At 52.8% G+C, this 22090-nt stretch overlaps 1 long non-coding RNA gene across 2 annotated transcripts; it reads right to left on the reverse strand.

Annotated features, from left to right (window-relative positions):
• Positions 1-4936: 4936 nt before the first annotated feature.
• On the reverse strand, positions 4937-19711 carry LOC138379524 (uncharacterized). Of its 2 annotated transcripts, none has more exons than XR_011232236.1 (6): positions 19510-19711; positions 13294-13435; positions 8324-8426; positions 7182-7396; positions 6217-6268; positions 4937-5120 (listed from the first exon to the last, which is right to left on the reverse strand). It is a non-coding gene; the product is annotated as an uncharacterized lncRNA (long non-coding RNA). The 2 variants fall into 2 exon arrangements; XR_011232237.1 differs by lacking the exon at positions 19510-19711 and adding an exon at positions 13543-13919 and having other exon boundaries at positions 13294-13371.
• Positions 19712-22090: the final 2379 nt, after the last annotated feature.

Genomic DNA, 22090 nt, shown 5'->3' on the forward strand with positions numbered 1-22090 from the left:
CGCCAGTGAGACTGACCAGCTTTATCACGGCAGGACTCACCCGCTCCATCCAGAACAGAGCCGACCTCATGCTCGGCAGACAGGGAGGTGGCGCTTCTGATTGGCTCTTGGCATTCAGACAGGTCAGCACCACCAGGAGGGAAATCCTGCTCCGTCAGTGCCTGTGACAGTCCTCCAGTCCCTGCGTCCTCTTGCAGCTCCCTGGGCACACTGGGGAGAGGAAGAACCAAAGAGGAAGGCAGGAGGGATGAGACCTCGCACTCATCCACGTCCAGTCCCCCTTGGTCTGACGAGGAGAGCGTGGTGCCCAAGGGCTGAGGCTCCACTAAAGCCACGTGACCTGTTCCTGACAACCCCGCAACGAGAACCCAGGCCTCTGGCCCTTTCCACACTGTTTGGAAGGAGGAGAGAAAGGGTCCAATGGAGAAATCAATAAGCCACTGGAGGCTGTGGGGCACCCTGGCTGGGACAGGGATCAGGATTCAGAACCAGTAAAAGTATTTTCCTAGAGAGGGTCGGCAAAGAAAGGAAGAAGGAGAGATTCCACATGGAATTGCACGGAGAGAGCAGGGACTCTTGCCTGGACCTGCAGAGGTAGAAACGGGAATGAAATGCAGAGAGAGCAGATGCCTCAGCACCCCATGGTCTACGAGGATTGATGTCCTGCCCTGCGCAACTATTTCTGCACTGACGTCACTTGAGGGCGCCTTCAGTGTTCTTCAGCTAATGTCAGCTCAAAGGAGTCCACAGTGCCTGGACACGGAGTCCCTGGATACTGCACCCCCGTCACCCAGCCCTGCACCTCTGGGGCTGGACACAAATCTCACAAGGCCAGTGCAGGTCTCCTGCCTGGGACCAGGTTCTACATTCCTTTTGGTCAGGAGCCAAAGATGTGCTCACTTTGAACTGTTCTCATTCAGAGGTTGCAGTGAGTCACGGCGGGGACCATTCCTAGGGAGCTACGGGTTCCCAAGGGTGGAAAAGAAGGAAAATTCTTGAGTTCTGGCAGGTGCATTCCAGGCACCTGGCTGGCCTTGCAAAGTCAATGATCAACTTGACCATCGAGACCAGACGGAGCTTACAGCGGCTGTTGGAGGGAACACACGTGGCAGAGAAAGAGCAGCCGGAGACGACCTGTCACCTCGCACAGAGAGCAGCAGGAGTGCGTGCGTGTGAGACCGCAGGTGGGGTTACCTCTGCACCCGCAGCCGCAGGCCTGGGACACTGCACGCCACTCTCCACTTGCTCAACAGCAACTTTCTCTCACTCATCCTCGGCTTGAGGCCACTCGGGCCAGCGAGCAGGGGGCAGACTGCCTGCGCCAGCCGGGCGAGTCTTGGCTGGGATCCTGGGAATCCAAGAACTGGAAGACAGACCAGAGGGAAGAGCAGAGGCTTAGATGATACAAGTTACCAGGACACGAGTCTGGGATTCACGACGTGTGAGCACTGAGCCCTTCACAGGAGCCGTCCCCAAGGGGCCAGACTGGGGCTCCTGACCGCTCATGACCCTGATGCAGTCCTGGGTACCTGGGGCTTGTCACCTCTCACATGAGGGCATCGCCCGACAGAGGAGCCCCAGGCAGCCCCACAGGCTCCGGGGGGAGATGGAGAGGGACAGAGAGCAAGGAGGGGCAGGACAGGATGTGGGGGCTGGGAGCTCTGTGGTAAGACAGTCTGAGCAGAAGTGGGTCCTGCTGAGAAGGAAACGGAGGACACGGCCCTGCCATGCCTGCAGGTGACCAACTAGGTGGGACGGTCCCAGGGCAAACTGATTTGGACAGTTCACAAAAAAGGTGGTCCTTTATTTCCAAAAGAGCATTAAAGAACTGGAATACAACCTGGATATGTTGGGAGACTGACCTGTGGGTGGGCCCAGGAGCAACATTGTTAAAAAAAAAAAAAAAAAAATCCACGTGAAATCGCTATGTAAGTGACAAATCACCGGAAGATAGAAGGATTAGATATGACATGGTCATAGTTTTAGTTGAACAATTGGTACTGAATCAGCCACTTTGGAAATGGTGTTAATGATCACATAAACAATTAAATATCGACATTATGTTTCAGGGCTCTCAGGTGTGTGAAGTGAAATGTGAAGACCTGAGAAGACAGGTGACATAGCCACGGTGAACAACCAAGAAGTGTCATGCCAGGACCTGAGGGCAGGTCTGAGCCAGAACCCAAGACCTTGCTCTTCTCCCAATGGGAGAGCACCGTGGATTTCCACCTGGCCCTGAGTGAGCATGGAGGGGCCCCGCTATCCCTTCCCCGCCCCCCGGCATGGTGACAGCAGCCCCCACATCAGAGCCTCCTGCTCCCCTGTCCTGCCCACCTGGGAGGATTAGCCACTGGTGCCCAGAGTCAGCGCTGGCTGCGAGGATCCAGGGCTCGCAGGGGAGGCTCCATGTGGCCAAGCCACAGCCACGACCCCACTGCTGGTCCAGCGGCAGCCGCAGACAGTCGCTCACCAGGGTGCTTGGCTGCAGCTGTGTGTCTGCAGCTTGCACCTGTGACACGCAGGGGCTCAAGTCTCCACTCCAAGGCCCTTGGGGACAGGCCTCCTGCGTGGGGGCTGAAAGCAGAAGAGGCTTCAGTGGGAGCAATCCTAGTGCTCTCTTTGCTACGTCCTCCCAGAACACCCATCTCTCATGTCCCTGCGGGTCAGTGAGACCACCCAGTGACCGTGGCAACGCAGAAAGACATGGAGTATATGAAGGAGATGTCACCTGTCAGGTGTGTGCCTGGGGAAGCAGAGATCCCAGGTGCCCGGGCTGGCAGAGAAACGGTCAGGGGCTGGGCAGACGGCAAAGCTCCCAGACCCACCTCCCCTCTGTGTGGAAAACTCTGCCCAAGCACCTGACGGGAACCAACCCTGTCTCCAGGGTCGGCCTGCAGGGACATCGCTCAGCCCAGGCAGAGGACTGAGCACAGCGAGGCCACCTGGGACGCCAGTGAGACTGACCAGCTTTATCACGGGAGGACTCACCCGCTCCATCCAGAACAGAGCCGACCTCATGCTCGGCAGACAGTGAGGTGGCGCTTCTGATTGGCTCTTGGCATTCAGACAGGTCAGCACCACCAGGAGGGAAATCCTGCTCCGTTAGTTCCTGTGACAGTCCTTCAGTCCCTGCGTCCTCCTGCAGCTCACTGGGCACAGTGGTGAGACTAAGAACCAAAGGTGAAGGCAGAAGGGATGAGACACCTGAGCACCCTGCGGGGCCTGATGGGTAGCAGAAGGTGGCAGTCTAATGACGTGTGGCCTCCCTTTGCAAAGGAGGCAGGATACCTCCCCCTCTGTCTTGGGCACAGCTCGGCTGATTTGAGCATCGGGGTGACAGAGAGACAGAGAAAGAGAGAGACAGATAGAGAGACAGAGACCACATGGCAGTGCAAAGTGCACTGACAAGATGCGGATCTAAGGAGGAAGAGACCCCAGACGCCCTGTCAGGTGCAGGCAGGACACACAGCACACAGGAACCCGTAACCCTGGCTCAACCCTGGGGACAGATGATGGTCAATTTCACACACAGCAGTGCAGGGAACATGGGGCCTGAGGTGCTATACACTCTCTGAGATCTTGTGTGTTCTAGGACTCGTGTTTGAAACTTGTGCCATGGGAGACTGTTTCCGAGGACATTCCTGTCAATGACCCAAGGCCACAGTGTAGACAGCAGACATGCACGCCCTGCCAGTCACAGCCTCACGCAGGAGAACCCGGGATCTATCCAAGGGCAAGACGCCCCTGAGACCGGTCAGTTCCCTTGGTCAGACTCAGGCTACTAGTGCCATGAAGTAGAGGGACCACGGGGGAGGTGACGCCCTTGCTGCAGGGCCCTGCCAGCTCCGTGGCACTGAATGTGTCAGTACAACCAGTGGGTTGGGTTTGCCTCGAGTGTGAAATCTTGGTGACTTTGGCCTCACGTTCTGTCCTTAGACACCACCCTGCCCTGCCATGTCCTACCCTTGCTTCTAGCCCCTGATAATTCATTGTCACCTGGAGGCCAGTGATTCTAGAGCTTCTTTGTCTTCCTCATGGGCATAGTTCTCTGCAAACAAATTGAGAAATGTCCAGACATTAAATAGTGCCATTCCCACCATGACACACGCTGGGCCCATCTGGGCCTGGAGACAGATGACCCGTGTGACCTCAGACACCCTTAGAGAGCTGTGCCCATCTCGTCTGCGGACGTTGAGGCAGTGGGGAGGGACCACGTGCTGATCCGTCCTGTAAAACACCCCCAGCATGGCAGGTGATTGTCATGGTGAGGTCTGAACTTACTGGGAAAAGTTAAAACATATTTTGGTCTCAAGGTCACAGGACACTTGCACGGTTTCTTCTGGATTTCTCTAGCTTTGTGCCCCGTCTCTCCTGATATCAAGGACAACTGCAGATGTGGCCATGACAGGTTTAATTCCTCTGGTATTCCGACACAGGCTTGGCAAGGATCAGTTGAATTAGAGGGGACAGAGAGATTGCGCCTGGAATCCAGGAACTACAGTAACATTTACACAGACACAGGCAAGACCACCAACCTACTGGGACAGTCACTGGTGCTTTTGTAACAATTATCAGAACCTGCAGGACAAATCACAAGTCCCAACATGAAAGAACGGGCTCGTGCAGACCCCTGCCGTGCACAGGCATCAGCGGTGGCTGAGAGTCGGTTACAGTTCCTTCAATTCCCCCACTTTGCTTAGCTCTGGTGTGCCCACTGTGACCTTGTCGTGGTGTCCCCTGGGTAAGTGTTTGGCCCGGGATTCGGGAGTTGCCTGGCTGCCTGACACACCTGATGTCTGTGCCTAACGCTCAGGTGGCCACCCTCATCCAAATCAGTGTGTTTCCGGGGCCTGCTGGCATCTCTCTACCTGGCGACAGGTGAGGGGCACAGAGAACATGGAGGCTCCCTAGGAGGACACTTGGACTCATCTACTTTATACCGGACACACTCACTAGCTGTACCTGGGCAGGCGCAGACGTCTCCCGCATCAGGCAGCAGGGCAGCACTGTTGGAAGGGCGGCGGGACTCAGAGAGGTCCTGGCCACTGCGGACAGTGACATGCTGCTCCCGCAGTGAGGTCTGCTGGGTGGGATTGACCTCCTCCTCCTCCCCGCTGAGCCTGGGGGTGCACAAGAGAGAATGTTAAGCTCAGAGAGATCAGGCACCACGGCTTCCCCGGCTGGTCCTGATCAGGAGACACAGGCAGAGGTCCCAGAGGCAGCAAGGCCACCCCTGAAACAGGAAGAGGAAAACAGCCCTCCTGTATCCAGCACACTGGAGCTGCCCTGCTCATCAAACAGGATGGCACCAGTGCAGGCAGGCTGGTCAGTGTCAGCCAGGTCATGGTGACTGGCAGAAGTCAGGTGGTCTTCACCCAACTGGCCCTGAAGGACTCCATTCGCCTTCTCCTTCTCCTGCTCCTCTCTGCTCAGCCTGGTGGCATAAAGAATAGAACCGAACCAAGAGGGACTGGACACCAGATCCAAAGCGGTGCTGATGAGAGCCATGAAGGACCAGCCACAGAGTGCAAGGGGCTGTCATTTAGAAAAGAAAGAAAACTATGCTCTTATGAGAAAGGAAGAATGTGGGTGCCTCGAGGGCAGGCGTGAGAGAGGAGCAAGTGCTCTGTGCACTGGCCACGTAAGGAGCTTCTGAGGAAGGGGACACAACTGTCCCCTTCGTACAGTGTTGGCAGACAGCACACACAGAGAACCACGAAGTGGCTCAGTCTCCTGCGTGGACCGTCCTGACTGTTCCCGCAGCGGCACAGTGAGCACAGGCTCCTGAGAGTGTAGGTCCAGGAGCTCTTGTGTCTTCTAGGACCCCGTCTAGCAATGCAGTGACATGGTGGAAATATTTCAGTCTGCTCATATCCCCTGCTATGGGGTCACTTCCAACAAGCGAAGGCCAACCACGCAGAAAGCAGATGGGCATCTCGTACTGAGTTCAGCCATGGGAGGGAGAACAGGTAGATTCCATGATTGTAGAAATCCCTAAGACTGACTTGTTCTAGTTACTGGGAAGTGCCTTGAAGACAGTGAACAACCTTGTTAATGGAAGGAATTTTTCACTGGTTCTGTGAATGTCATCAAAGAACAAACAGTTTTCATGCACCTTTGCTGTGAAATCTGTGGCTACTTTCACATCTTGGCCAGTGCAACTGGGCCTCCCCTATTTTACCCACCCTCCTCCAAACCCTGCTTGCTCATTGCTACCTGGGGGCTGGTGGTTCTTCTTCCTTCTCCTCCTCCTGCTCTTCGTGGTTTTCTGCATAGAATTTCAGAAATGTCCAGTCAGACATTGAGTAGCTCCACACCATCCCTATGAACACCGGCACAGATCTCTACATGTGGACCATTTCTATGGTAAGAAAATCTAAGGCATAATTGACTAATTGCTGGAGTATGAGTCTGCAGAACTTTGAGAAATAAAAAAATAGGCCGTTGCAGTCATAGAAGTGCCCACACCGTCAGAAGTGTACTCCCACTGAGCATCACACTGGAAGGTCTAATTTTTTCAATAAGATGAGGAAAGGAAATAAAAGCTAATGTCTATATAAAAAATCCCAAAGAATTAGCAATGAGGGCACCAACAAAATGCTTCTGGAATGAATAAGCCATTGGTAGCAAGGTTGCAGGATACAGAGCTAATATATGCAATCAATTGATTAATTAAATATCAGCAATGAAGAGCTGGAATTTGAAATTAATACACAATGCCATTTAAGGTAGCTCAAAAAAGACATTCTTAAGTATGAAGCTAATTAAATATGCATAAGGTCCACTGTGGAGTGGGGAACCTTGGGCCTTGGGGCCACATGTGTCCTTCTGGATCCCTGAGTGTGGCCTTTTGACTGAGTGCAATTTTACAGAACAAATCCTTGGGCTTGGTCACCTAGATTTGGGACCTTGGACATAACACACAAAAGCAAAACTCATGAAAAAAGAATTGATAAATTCAAGGCCATGATGCATCAGGAGGAAGGACAGAGTGGGGACATTGGGACCCCCACCCTGAGCATTCTGTCCTCTGCTCCCACCGGCCAGCCCTGTTCCTGTCATGGCCATAAATGTGACGTGCAAACCAGGACAGCCGGGTAAAGAGCCACATTGTGAGTGGAGTGTCTTGTGAGCCGGCACCTGGGAGCACCTCAGAGTCCCAAGGGCCCGTGGCCACTCACCTGGGCTGAGCGTGTGGACGAGGTGCTCTGCCAGCCTGCGCCCCTCCGCCAGGTGTTCACGGAGGCCCTGGCCCTGGCAGCTGTCAAGATTGTCCTGCAGGAGGAGGGCCTGCAGGTGCTGCTGGAGGAGAAACGAGCCGTCTCTCCCCTCTCTCAACACCTGCCTCAATAGGGTCAGCTCTCGGGCCTGCTGTTCAATGACCCTATTGGCTTCCCTATGGTGGGAGAAAAAGCAAATATGAAAAGGCACAGTTGACAATAGATTATATGGACCGTGGCAGACATTTCTGGAAAGATGTCCCCAGGAAGCCTTCCAAGTGCAATTCTAGCACGTATTAGGTGACCTGCTTGTGGCAAAGAGAGAGAAGAATGTGCAGGGAAAGCCTCCCATGCGTCACAGACTGCCCCTGTGAGATCCTTGACGCTCCCTTCCTGTTTCTCCTGTAAGAGGAGCCAGGTGTCTTCCTGAATCGGCTTCACAACGGTCTCCCTCAGTCCCTCACTGTGGCCAAGGCCTTTTCCACGTGAAGACACACCCAGCACGTTCTGGAGCGACTGGATATGCAGCCACAGGAAGCAATGTGGCAGGTCCAGCTGGGGCCAGTCGAAAGCATGAAAGACACAGGATGACCAGGCCAAGGGGACAACATTCTTTGGGTAACAGACTCAGAAGCCACATTCAGTCAGGGTGAGTGTGATTCAGAGTAAATGGGACGGTGACTGCACAACATTGTAAAGTTTTACTTGTATGACTGTGAGGGGTCCAAGTGCAGTGTTGTCACAGGGATATATCGCTCAGTGTGGAGTCGGGGCTTTTAGTGTTTCCATCACCTGAATGCACAGTGTGACTACACTCAATGCTGCTGAGTTGTCACTGTACTTGGTTAACTTTATGTTACGTGACTTTCACCTTAACAATTTCTTGTTTGAAAGGAGAAAACATGGCTCTGAGTCACGGCTGTGGGCCAGAATACATCCTTAGTTTTGTTTTCATCTTGTTTTATTAATATCTGTGAAAAACGTGCCAGCCTCATCCATTCCTGCCATTCTCTTGGCCCAGGTGGGCTCTTAGATGTCCCAGCTGAGCTGCCCACGTCAGAGACTCACATGTCCCCTGCCTGCCCCGCACACAGCACCCTTACCTGAGCTCGTCCTCCAGGGTCGGTGTCTCTGCCCGCTCCTCCTCCCAGAAGTCCAGCCTCACCCCCAGCACGGACTCCAGGACGTCCCTGAACTCGCCACACTCTGAGAAAGACACACACACCGGCTCAGTGGGAAGCTGTGGCCACTGCCCACAGGGGAGGTAGCAGGGTCCCTTCCAGGGACCAAAATATCCCCAGTCCCAGGTCCTATGTGGGGATTTCTACACCTTTAATTCTCACCCTCCCATCTCCATGGCCTTGAGAATCCCTATTGCAAGATGAGGAAGGAGAAGCTGAAAGGCACATAAGGTACTTGGCATAAATCGAATTGGGATTTAGGAGAGTCAGAGTTCGTATCCCCGAAGGTCTGACTCTGATCAGGGTCCACGTGACCAAGGTGCAGCCTGTGACGCAAATCACTGCATGGGGCGTGATGCAGTGATGCCTGCACAGCTAGGAAGGCCCCCAGGACCCCAGGACTGGTCGGGCCCTCGTGCTGGGAATGCAAAGAGCGCACCAGTCTCTCACAGGTAGATATTGCGTCTGGATGCACCTGTGGAAAACATCAGGCATTAGACCACGAGGACCCGAGAGAAAATTCCCACACGCTAGTGAGGCTCGGGTCACACTGGAAGTGAGAGAACTGGGAGCTCACAGTGGCTCCTCTTCTCAGGCTCTGCTGTAAAAGCGACACAGGAATTAATGAATGTATCATTGCAACTCCAATTAATAGGTGCTACAATAGCACCGTGTAAACAGAGGAGGAAACTGAGGCACAGCGTAGACAAACAACTTGCATTGGCACCTGGAGACATTCCCAGGGTCCCTGCTCTACACACGGTCTTCAGCCTTCTTCCATCTTCTTCCTCTTCACAGTATTTCATATGCTTATGTTATTAGATGGAAAGGTGTTAATAAAACACAGTTTGTCCTTTCCCAGAACTCATCTCTTCACTTCCATAACAGGCTTCAATTTTTATTCTTCTCTTTCATTCCTTTTGATTAAAAATAATCCTCTGATTTATTGGAAAATAATTTGGAGGAAAAGGATGCAAGTTCAGCCTCAGAGTTGCGAGATTCCTTCCAATCCTGCTGTGCACGTGTCCTTGTCCCAGGACCCCTCAGTCGCTCGGGCTTCTCTTCCTGAGCAGGACAAGGGCTGGCAGTGGCCAGGCGCACTGGGGTGGGGGTGGGGTCCATCCCACACACTGGTTTGCTTGTCATAGGGGCTGCTGCTGTCCTCCTCGTCCCTTGTTCACACGCGGGCCAATGTCTCCTAGCTCAGACTGTCACGGTCCACCTGCACATGCTGGCCGTCCTGTGTCCCTGAATGTTCCCCAGCTCAGGGGACACACAGGGGTGGGAAAGCTTCTCTCCCACCAGAGTCAGCCCCCTGGACAGGGTCACTAAGGAATGTCACAACTGCCGTTAGGAGCACACTCCTCTGGAAGCTCCTCTGAAGCAGGGGCTGTGTCCATCCCAACCTTCCCCAGGGGGCAGCTCAGTGCTTTCCTGTTGGGCCTCAACACAAGCCTGAATTGAATGGAAGCTCATCAGTCCCAGAAATTACAACCACAGTGACGTTATGTGACTGCAGGATTTGGTACAGTGCACAGGCTCCTGAGACAAACCGGTGTAGCCTGTGCCCAAATCACAGGCACTTCCTTGGCAGCTGCAGGAATAAATAACTGACATTTTACCTCATGCCCCACCCTACTCCTCACCTGGAATCGTGGCCAAACTCTGTGTGCCTCAGTTTGTCCATCCTCAGAAAAATAGGGTTAAAATACCCCCTTTTCCCTTCCTGGGAATATAATCAGGATGGAATTTATTTTGATAAAGGGAAGAGAAGCACCAAGTCTAGAGACTTTATTTTCTCAGAGAGAACACACACAACCGTTCCTCACTGAGCATGTGAACCTATAGAACTTACTATATTTCCGCAGCTGGTTGGCCAGGGAGAAAGCGGTTGATTCTGATGTATATAGTTTCTTCCTGAGGTCCAGAATCTTCTCCTTTGCATCCACCAGCTGGGAGCGCAGTTCCCGGCTGTCCATCTCTGCCCTCTGCCTGGACCGGGGGCAGAGGGACCCTGCCATGCTGGCCAGTGTGGCAGGAGAGGCACAGCCAGGGACTGGGGGGAGAAACCCAAACACATGGTGGGTGAGGAACAAATGAAATCCAATAGGTTTCATCGGGACTGAGGGAGGACCAGCACTGGACTTCTTCACTTACTGTCAGAAAAATGTGATCCGCCAACAGCACTTGAGACTTAATCAGGCTCACAACGCCGGAGCTCAGCGCTGAAGTCACCTCCAGCAGCTCACAGTCCAATGAAACTGAGCCAGTGGAGCTCAGTGAGCCAGGTAACGGTCTTCGGTCGTCATAACAGAATTCTGTGCGGGTGCATGGAATGTTAGGAGCCCTGCCCCCCAGGTGCCTGGGCCATGCGGATGCATAAGTCAGGTGGTCTGGCCTAAAGGGGACACCACTCATGGGGACACCTCCCGATCAGCCATGCTCCATAGTGGTGTAGACATGTACTTACGCCATAGACCCCTTCATTTCTCAGTAAATCTAAGCATGTTCCCTCTTGTCCATTTCTGTGTCTGTATGGAAATATCTAGGCAGACACAGTTTCCCGACGAGTTTTGTTTTTCATGGTTGTGAAGTAGTCATCCCACCATTTCTTCACCATGAAAACACATCTTAGGATTTTTCCTAAATTAAATAATGTCAAACTTTTGCAATGTAAAAATGTAGATCTCTCATGACTTTCTTCTCTGTATCTTCTCCCGTCCCTCCAAATCCATTAGAAAGTATAGAACAAAATGCAGTTTGTAACACTAAGTGAACAAATACTTAATTTTTCCATGTGGTTTCTGTCCTGAGTGTCCCTGCTGCATCCCAGGGTTACGTTGGCTTCAGTCCTCTCCCAGGGGGCTGTCTCTCTGCTTGTACCTGTGTCACGTGTGACCTCCCACCACCTACGTCCTCCCCTCTGTGCGGGCTGCTTCGGGTTGTTCCTTCCTGTCACTGAACATTAAACTTCATACTTGCTGCTAATGGATTTCTTTCTACTCCCTCGTGTTCCCTTTCCCAGCCGTCACAGTGATTAAACTAGTCCATGTGCAGGTCCTTGAATACACGACGTGACCATCTCTATTGAAAAGACTTGTCAACCTCATGGCAGGTTTTACATTTCTGGTCATTTCATTCACATGCTGCACAGGACAGGGATCCAGAGCACCTTTACGAAACCTTGTTCCATAGATCTGTGTGTTGACCTGAAACCGCTGAGCTGTGGTTGTGTTCCACTAACCAAACATGGGAAGGTCAAGGTCATGACTCTGGGGTGATGAGGCTCCATGGTGCCCATGTGCAATGTGGTTTAGGGACACAACAGGTGAGGCTGAGCTGAGAGGGACAGGCAGACATGGGAGAGGGGCCCCCGAGCCATCTCCTCATGTTCTTGGCTTCCAGTCCCACCCCGGTGTGGTGAGTCTGACACCGGGGAGACGCCTTGTGGCCCAGGTCTCTGCAGTTCAGCTGCTGGGCCTGCCTGAGTTGAGGGTGGAACTCGTGTCATCGTGGACCCCGAGCGTTCGTGTCAGAGTGAAGGAGGGAGGACTGCTCGGCCACGTTTGACAGTGTGTCCCTCCACCCTAAACCACCCCCACACTACGCTGTGGAATGACGTCAGTTATGAGACGTATGTTAAGCCCCAGTGGCCACTGGGTCCCCATTTTCACCAAACACATTTTTGAAAAGCTAACATTTCTGTTTCTCTAAGCTCACTCACAGCTCCACAGCAGGCAGCCAGTTCACGTGCTGTATTGTGGCCACTGTCCTAAGTTCCATCTCCTTCCTCCTGTGTCACCCCAAGGGGATCCATGTCATTCCTTGGCCATAGAGGCAGAGCCATTTTCCCAGCTGATTTGCTGCATTAAAGACCTTCTGATCTGGTGTACAGGGCCAGCATTTCGGGCAAGTGGAGAATGTTTTTGCTCCAGAAGTCACCAGGTGCTGCCAGATGCAGTCAGGTGTCTCCCACCACAGGACACTGGACCCAGCTCATCCATGTGTTCCCCAAAGCATCACTTTCTGAGCAGGTTCTTGACCTTTGTAGAGACCCGTTGCCCGACTGGACATCGTCCAAGGATTTCCAGTCCGTCACTGCGCTGTTTCTCTTCTTGTTGCTACAATCTAGATATGATCTGTGACCTAAACACATGCAGAGGAGCCATGCTGAGGATGTGTGGCACGCGACTGTGACACAGGAAGCTGGGACACTCTCTGCAGGACGTTCTCCACATGGTGTGGACATGAGTCAGGAGGAGGTGCATAAAGCCCAGGGTTGTCACTGTTCCTCATCATCCTTTTCCTCATCGGCAGGGGAGCGAGTGGGGTGAGCTATTGATTCCCACCTACACAGACTCCTGGCTGAATTCAGAGCAGACGGCTCTCAGCTCCTTTCAGTGGGGACCGGAGGTCCTGTCCTCTGCTCCCCAGTGTGACGAGCACAGGACACTACCCACAGGGATCATGAACTGCTCTCACTGAGCTCAACTGACTTAGCTCAATGACCCTAGGTAAGCACAGATGTCAGATTTTACAGATGGGGACATGGTGGACAGAGAGTGAAACAAGGGTGTGGGATGTTTCTGTGTCTCTGAGCACAAGAGTCACGATGTTCCCCGAGCCCATGAATGCAGAAAGCCAGTCCAGCCCCAGTCCCTGAGTGATCCCTGCGAACACAGAAACTGTTTTATTCCCTCCACATTCATTCTTTAATGTGAGATCCGAGAGCAAATTATGAGCTACTGAAATTCTAAAAATAGAGTCATCGTTTAATTAATTTTGATGTGACGGGAGGTTAGGAAAGTATGGAAACATCTGATTATCCGCAAGAACAGGGACCAGCGTACCCTTTCTGGCAGACATGGACTTATGGGTCCAACTAAACTTGCCTCATGGTGTCTCCAGGTGGCCATGACGGAGTCAGCAGTTCTCCCTGGAGACCTTGGCAGCGTTGACCTTGACATGACCTGGAGGGTAGATGCCTCGTGTCCTGGGAGGTCAGGACTGTTGTGTCCCACAGGCTCCACCCAGCTGTTAGAAACAAACAGAAGGGGGACCAGGACAGCCACTGAGGTCACCCCCACACCCCATGGGCCCCTCCCTCACCGTCACCACACTTGCCACGATGCACAGCCTACCGGCCTGAGAGCTCCGCGGACACTGGGACACGGTGTCATCATCTCCGTGTTCATGGTTCCCACTCGGGCCCGGCACCAGGGGGCTCCCCGCAGTGGTTGTCAGCGACGGAATAAAAGTGGTTTCTGACTCCAGCATCCCATCTACACTCCTTCCCCGAGTGTCCTGTGAGGGACACGATGCTTCCTGCCAGGGAGCTGCATGTCTCCTTCTGTAGAGAGACCCCTGCCCTACAGTATCCGAACTCAGGGACAGTCCCCTGTGGGGGTCTGGTGACACCGGGACTGCTCTCAGGAATTCCCTTCCTGTTCACTGCGTCATGGGGACGACGTGTCTGTGACCTCTCCTCCCGTTCCCTGGGCTGCCACCAGACCTTTCTGAACTGAAAGGGACAGAGAATAGACAAGTGTCACTACTTCATGTGCAAGGGTCCCCTGTCCCCAGGTCACTGGCCTAGAGCAGCATGTCCACCCTTCTCCTGCTCAGCCCACCCTCACCTGGAGGACGTCCACTGCCAGGACAGCCCTGAGGACGAGGCTGCTGGAGCTGGGCAGGGCCTCACGGTCACTTCCTCCTCCGCTTGGGGTTGGTGCTTCCCTCAGTGTGAACCAGCTCTGAGTCCAGACTGTGGGTGTCCTTGGCCAGGTGTCCAGGATACCTGTGCCCTGAGCTCCTCTCTCATCCCCACTGCTCCGCCCAGGTGGAGGAGGGTTTGGGTGATGACAGATGTCTCTCATTGACCCCTGATCTCTGAACCCAATTTGTCCTCATTCTCACCCCCTGTGTGTCCACCTGCTCCATCGTTCCCATGTCCTTGTTTTGGTCATTCTCATCCCCCAAACCTGCCGGCTCCCCTTCTTCCATCTGCTCCCTCCGTTCTGAGTTCTCAGGGTGTGGCCTCAGCCCAGGGTCCTGCAGGGGACAGTCACACAGTAAGAACCAAGGTCAGGTCTCTGCTGTGGGTCCCAGGGCACCTTTATCACACAGCTCAGCCCCCAGAGACTCAGAGCAAACCCAGCAGGAAGGACCCTGGGAGAGGTGCAGTAGGAACCTTCACTTCCTGATGGGGAAACTGAGGCCCAGAAGGACTAAGAGATTGTCCCCAGCTCCCTCACCCCTTGGTGGCAGCAGGGCCACCTCACAAGCCTGGGCCTCAGCTTCCCTGTCCAAAGCACCGAGCTCTCCCACAAGGAACTCGCATCTCAGTTTCTGGGATTTGGGATCCAACATGGCTATTTCCACTGTTAAAACATCTCAGATGGCTCCATCCTGGGACATATCTTTTATCACAATTCTATAGTTCTTAGTCCTGTGTTTTCTTCTTGAAGAAGAGGGTCTTGCTCTGTCATCCAGGCTGGAGTGCAGGGCCGTGAACACAGCTCACGGCAGCCCCAGACTCCTGGGCTCAAGGGATCCTCCTGCGTCAGCCTCCTGAGTAGCTATGACAGCGGGTGCACACCAGTACCCAGAGCTCATTTATCATTATTGTTAATATTATTTGTAGAAATGCTGTGGTACTATGTTGCCCAGGCTGGTCTTGAACTCTTGGCCTCAAGTGATCTATCTCCTAGACCTCCCAAAGTGCTGAAATTACAGGCTGGATCCACTATGCCTGATCCAGTTCTATTATTTATACTCAGTTTTCAATCAATGACTGGTCTCAGGTGACAAAGGAACACAAAGGATAAATTACATGTAACAGAATCAAAAAAGAAGTATATTAAATGATTATCTATAATCTCTTCAGTAGGAAGATGATCTTCAGTGGACTCTGTCCGCCCTGGTGACGACAGGTCCCCAGTGTCTCCACGAGCACCTGCTACGGAAAACAGTCAATACTAGTCAAGTGAATCATTCCCCGTCACTAGGAGTAATTCACTTTTGCCAAAGACCTCTCATCCCAACCACCGTCCCAGCCAAATTCCATCCTGGGTCAGTGCGGAAGCAACAATAGCACAGCCTCGGCACAGGCGATCTGAGATTCAAATGCAGCTTCTCGCAGGCCAGGGATACTTTTAAGGAGAATTTCTCTATCCTCTTCAAGGCTACAATCCTCATGTGGAAAATAGGGCGGCACTCACCACTAGGGTTTGGGACAGTTAAATACAATAACATGAAGCTGAAAGGCACCCAGACTTTACTAGACACAGAGCTAAAGGACATGCATATGAGTCACTGGGACACTTGTTAAAACATCTCTGGAGATAAGGCCCCAGAATCTATTTCAGAGAAGTATCCCTAGAGATTCTCACGTAAGAAAAAAGGCCACCATTAAATGTACATCCTGGGAAAAGGTCCCCAGAACTCTGGGAGCCACAGGAACAACTCAGCTAGAGCAGACCAAGTCCCATGTCCGTGGTGGCCTTTCTTTGGGAACTGTCCCCTTGTCCACATAAGGTGTCCCACCTGGTAGGGGACAAGAGAGGGAACCCTGCTTCCCCACCCTGGCTTTTAGCTCCTCCATTCTCCTTGAGGTTTCTCTCTCTGATTTAATTGCTGGAGAATCGCAGCTCTCGTGTGGGTCATTGTTTTAGAAACATCCCTCTGATTTTCTCCCCCTTGGAGATAGCCCGGGCAGAGACGGGTTCTGGTTCTCTGCAGTCCTGGACTTTCTCCTAAACCACCCAGGTGAGCTGAAAGCAATCGGGACTGGCAGGAGTCAGGTCAGTACAGAGGACCCAGAGGAGCCTGAGACCACGAGGGCAGTCCCCATAGGAGACAGTCGGAACCATGCCATGGTCAATGTGAGACTAATTCAGGTGGGAAGCATGCCCCAAGCCATTAAGGGAAGGTGCTGCCGTGAGGATGAAGAGGAAGAAGCAATGAGTGTGTGAAGAAAGAAAAAAGTAATGATTCCAATGAAGACAAAATACGTGCAGAGCCAAGAGCCCAGAGGCAAAGCTCCATGTCACAGAGGATCCATCCAGGCTTTGACCTCAATCAAGGCATTCACGCAACTATTGATGCTGTTTAATCATAGCCGTCCTAGTGGTGTGGACTGGGGTCTCATTGTTGTTTTCTTCTACATTTCCCCAATATCTAATGCTGTTGACCATCTACCATGTACTTCACTGCAATTCATGTATCTTGTTTGGAGAAATGTCTATATGATTCCTTTGCCCATTTTAGTTGGATGTTTGTATTTCTGTACTTGAGTTATAAGAGTTCATTATATTTTCTGGGTATAAAATCCTTACTAGGTTTATCATTTGCCAGTATTTTCTGCCATCCTATGAGCTGCCTTTACAATCTCTTGTGAGTGTCTTTTGATACAGGAAAGTTTTTAATTTTGGTGGTGCCCCATTTATCTGTTTTTTTCTTTCTTCTTTTACTGCTAAAGCTTTTGGTGACATGTTTACAAAACTGTCAAATCCAAGGTCATACAGATTTGCCCCTACATTTTCTTCTAAGACCTTTAGTTTTAGTTCTTAAATTTAATTATTTTATCCATATTCAGTTAATTTTTAATATTTTGTTCAGTTAAGATCTACCTTCAGTCATTGATTGATAATTTTACATGTCTACATGTGTAAAGAGATCTTCCAGTTAGTGGGATAAACTTATATTTGCTTCTTGTACGCAGTTTTCGTTATTTCCAAATGATTTAAAGCGTAATAGCAAGTAAACGTTTTTTTAAAAATTCTCTAAGACAATAAAAGTCATTCTGAATGCTAGCCTGTAAAAGTATTGAAATGGAACGTCATTGTCATAAGCAGTCCCACACTGCCCTCTGGTGGCTGAATGAGAAAATGGCATGAACGCCGAGGGGCTCCCTGGTTCTGTTGGCAAAAGGGGAAGACACTCAAACTTAGATACCCCCATGTGCTCTGCGTCACCTTCCCGAGAGCTCACGCTGTTCAGACTCTCCTCATCGCCGCCTGGATCCCCCAGTGTCCTCCCGACTGGGCCCCCCGACGCTGCCGCCTCCACACTGTCAGTCCCTCACCGGGCTCAGCCCCCTCAGTCCTGCTCTCACCACATCCTGCTCTGCCTCCGAGATCTTCCTCTCCACAGCCCACGACACGACGCACGTCACCTCCCCGCCTTGGGTCCTGCTCTCTGTGGCCCCACGTTCTCATCCAACCTCACTTCCCCCCAAATTGTCCTTGTGCAGATCGTCCCCTGGGGTCAGGCTGCCCCCACCCCAGCCCTGCACCAGGGTCCTTCCAGCATCCCGGTCTTTGTGCACAGGCTCCTCCCTCGGCCTGGTGGCCCCCAGAGTGACTGAAGGCACAGTTTGCCACCGTGAACCCTCACTCAAGTGGGACACTCACTAAGAGCTCGTGATAGCTCCTATTGGGCTCTGGGGAAACATCTCCACCCGACACGCCTGTCTGTGGAAGGAACTGTCAAGCCCAGAGACGAGGGTCGCACACTCGGCAGGACTGAAGGGCACTGAGGCAGGAACCTCCTCCAGGACTCAGCACGTCACCTGGTCCCTTCTCTACTATCCCGGGAGGTGAGCTCCCTCCCTCCCCACCTGCCTTTCCCTCCCTGCACAGTCGTAGTGGTCTGGAACCTTCCTGGGAACATGGCCAACTCCTGACGCCCCGAAGCCTCCTTCACGGTTTTACTTATTTAGCCTCATGATTGTCACAAACTTCATCTCCCCTCAGCTCCCTTAGGTCATTCAAATATTTGAGCTGGGCGACACCGCACTACGGTGTCAAATGGCAAGGTTGATCATTGTCAGGTTTCTCCTGTGTCCAGACGTGTGGCCCTCACCAATTCTGGACCTTCCTCCACAGACTGTTAGACAGGTGTCCCTAATCCACCCACGCCCTGGGGAGTCTTGTCCTCCGCGGGGACCTTCCATTTGCACCACTGCAGACGCAGACCGAGGGGCTGTCCACGCAGCCTGGTCTCGCTGGTGGCCCCTGAGCTGCGTGGACCCCCTTCCCGCCCCTCCCCTGAATGGCTACAGAGCCAGGTCTCCCCAGCCGGGTCCCCTCAGGGGACGGTTACAGCACAGCTAGACGTGTGGCACATTCCTGCTGCTGGCCGGAGCCTCCTCCCTCTGGGCCGAGCCTGCGCAACCCACGCTGCGGAGACACTGTCCGTGCACAGGGCGAGGGACAGCGTCTGTCACACTCTCAAATTCTGTGCATGGTGTTACACAGCTATGTGGAGAAAATCCTCACTAAAACATCCATGTGTAATTCAGGTGACATTCGTGCTGTGTCTGCCGGGGTTTTCCCTGCAGGGAGAGGGTGGGCGGGGCAGACCGCCTGTGCCACCGCTGCCGGTCCCGGCTGTGCACTGCACACACACACGGTTCACACTATCGCAGGGAAGCCACGCAGGAGGTGGCCTTCTGTGATTGTGACCCCACTGCAGAGGAGAACTGGCCTCCCCTGGCCCGTGGTTAGTGACGCCTGGCAGGGCCGTCCCCTCCCACACTCAGCTCCCTTCTGAGACGTGTGTCTGAGCATCTCCCTTCCTCCTCACGGGAGCCCAGGCCTGGCAGGGTGGCTGTGAGACTGAGCCTGGAGCTTTCCAAGGGCCCCAGGACAGCCAAGGTGAGAGCAGAGACCCTGGGGACAGGGCGGGAGAGACAAGGACTTTTGAGCCCCTGATTAATTGCCCCTGGGCCTCATGGAGCTGCAGCTCCACGTGCAGAGTGGAGGCCCCGCCCAGGACATGCAGGGGACACGAGATGCCACCCTCAGGAGAGACTCGACCCTGCTGTGCACATGCTGCAGGAGCTGGGACCTGCCTGTGCATCTGCGGCCTACACAGGGCAGTGGGGGCTGGGCTGGCAGGACACGGCCAGGCGCTGGGCAGACGGCAAAGCTCCCAGACCCACCTCCCCTCTGTGCAGGAAACGGTGCCCAAGCACCTGACGGGAACCAACAGGGTCTCCTGAGTCGGCCTGCAGGGACATCGCTCAGCCCAGGCAGAGGACTGAGCACAGCAAGGCCACCTGGGACGCCAGTGAGACTGACCAGCTTTATCACGGGAAGACTCACCCGCTCCATCCAGAACAGACTCGACCTCAAGCTCAGCAGACAGGGAGGCAGCGCTTCTGATTGGCTCTTGGCAGTCAGACAGGTCAGCACCACCAGGAAGGAAATCCTGCTCCATCAGTGCCTGTGACAGTCCTTCAGTCCCTGCATCCTCCTGCAGCTCCCTGGGCACGCTAGGGAGAGGAAGAAGCAAAGATGAAGGCAGGACAGATGAGACTCCTCAGCACCCTGCCAGGCCTGATGGGGGGGGGTGTCCAATGGCGTGTGGCTTCCCTTTGCAAAGGATGCAGGACACCTCCACCTCTGCCTTGGGCACAGCTTGGCTGCCTTGCACATTGGGGTGACAGAGAAAGACAGAGACAGAGAGAGAGACAGAGGCCACAGGGCAGTGCAAAGTGCACTGACAAGTGAGGAGCTAAGGAGAAAGAGACCCCCCCAGATGCCCTGTCAGGTGCAGGCAGGACACACAGCACACAGGGACCCATAACCCTGGGTCACCCCACAGCCCCAAGCAGCTCTTCAATGGATCCTGCACGTTTGCTGATTGTGCAGCAGTTTTTCTGAAATGTCTGCAAAGGTAGGTTCATATCTGGGGCATTGTGTGCCCAGTTGCTGTGCCTTCTTGACATGAATTTTCTTTAGTCCAGTTACGTTTCTTCCTGTGGAGAACCTGCCAGTAGGCTGGGCCCGCAATGAAGAAGGCAAGGACGCCTGCTTCCCTGATTTTTTTTTTTTTTTTTTTTTTTTTTGAGGCAGAGTCTCGCTCTGTTGCCTGGGCTAGAGTGCCGGGGCATCAGCCTAGCTCACTGCAACCTCAAACTCCTGGGCTCAAGCCTCCCGAGTAGCTGGGAATACAGGCATGCGCCACCAATGCCCTGCTAATCTTTTTTTCTCTATGTTTTTAGTTGTTCAGCTAATTTCTATTTTTTTTTTTTTTTTTTTTTTTGGTAGAGACGGGGTCTTGCTCTTCCTCAGGCTGGTCTCGAACTTCTGAGCTCAAACGATCCTCCCGCCTCGGCCTCCCAGAGTGCTGGGATTATAGGCATGAGCCACCGTGCCCGGCCCCTGTTGAGCTTTAATCAGTCATTTTTTACTCGCATTACTCAAAAATGCCTTAACTGATATCCTGGCCTCTAGCCCTGTCCTCCCTTCAATCTGTCCTCAACATAACCACCTACTACATGACGGATGTCAAGTCACACCCTGACCACGTCACTCGCCAGCTGACCCCACCCCACCACTGAAGTGATTCTCAGTCTTGGCTGAGCATTAGAATCACACGAGAGAACATGTAAAAATGCTGATGCTTAAACCATACTTCAGCCCAGTGAAGTTGGCGTCCCTACAGGTGGGGCCTGGGATTACAGTTTCCCACGCATCCCAGCGACTCTAGCACCCAGCCAGCACTGAGAACACATAACGTACAGGAAAAAGTTCTAGATCCTTGATGAGGGCCACTGGCTGGCTCCTGCCTTTCTTCAACCTTCCCTCCTGCCACTCCCTCCCCCTCACTCCCCTGCTGGCTCACTCTTCCTTATACGTTGAAAGTTTGAGCTCAGCCATCACCTCCTCCTGGAGGTCCCCCCCACACTACCTCCACCCTCTGGGTGGGGCAGTTTCCCCTTCTCCGTTACGCCAGGGGCCTGCGCATCTCTCAATCGCTGCATCAGCCTCACAGGATTATCATTACCTTTTGATTGTCTCCCTTGAAAGATGGTTTCTTGAGGGCAAGAATTGTGATTAATTTTTGTATCCTAGCACTTGGCAAAGAATAGGCACTCAGATATTTGAATGAATTAATTAAAAAGTGAATACCCATATATGTTTGGTAATATTTAAATAAAAACTCTAGTAAGGGACAACTACGTAGTATTTCATCAGTTGCCCACATTAGAGTTATTTCAAGTTATTTTTATCGAAGCAACAAATATAAAAACGAGGCACGTTACAATCGAGGCATGCTCAGTTAGCTTCAGAAATAACATGACTCCTGACTACACAGCTCCATGACGCCCCATTTGCAACGGCCAACATTCCACGATGCGCCGATCATGCCGTTACATGTGGCCACGGGCCCAACAGACCCGGCATGTTGCTGACAGAGAGTGGACAAAGGCCCATTCCTCCTCCTTTAAGCAAAGGACCCCACGGAGACTGTGGCGCTAAGAGCAAACGCTGGCTGAAACCTTGACTGCCCCCCCCCACAGTGGAGCTGGTCTCTCGTCCCTTTCATCGCTGCGGAAACCATCCTGGCCAGAGGGCGGCGTTCACCGCAGCCACGGGACGTGAGCTGCAAACCCGTAAGTGGCGGTGTTAGGTTGGCAGGCGCAGAGAGAATATTCTTTAACCAAATTGCTCCTGAAAATATTAAAAGGCGATATTACTGAGCTAGAAGTTTATTAATGGAAAGGCTTTTACTTGATTCAATTTTGTTAAGTATTTTTCTTGCACACTGTACAAAAGCCTCTTCCACATTCTCCCGTTAGCGCACTTGTCTCCAAAAACATCAGCTCTGAAATTGATACCAAACAAAATACAACACCACATTTAGAAGACGAATCATAATTTTCACTTACTAGAAGCC

This window comes from Eulemur rufifrons, unplaced genomic scaffold (assembly GCF_041146395.1).
Source record: "Eulemur rufifrons isolate Redbay unplaced genomic scaffold, OSU_ERuf_1 scaffold_48, whole genome shotgun sequence".
NCBI classification, from domain to species: Eukaryota; Metazoa; Chordata; class Mammalia; order Primates; family Lemuridae; genus Eulemur; species Eulemur rufifrons.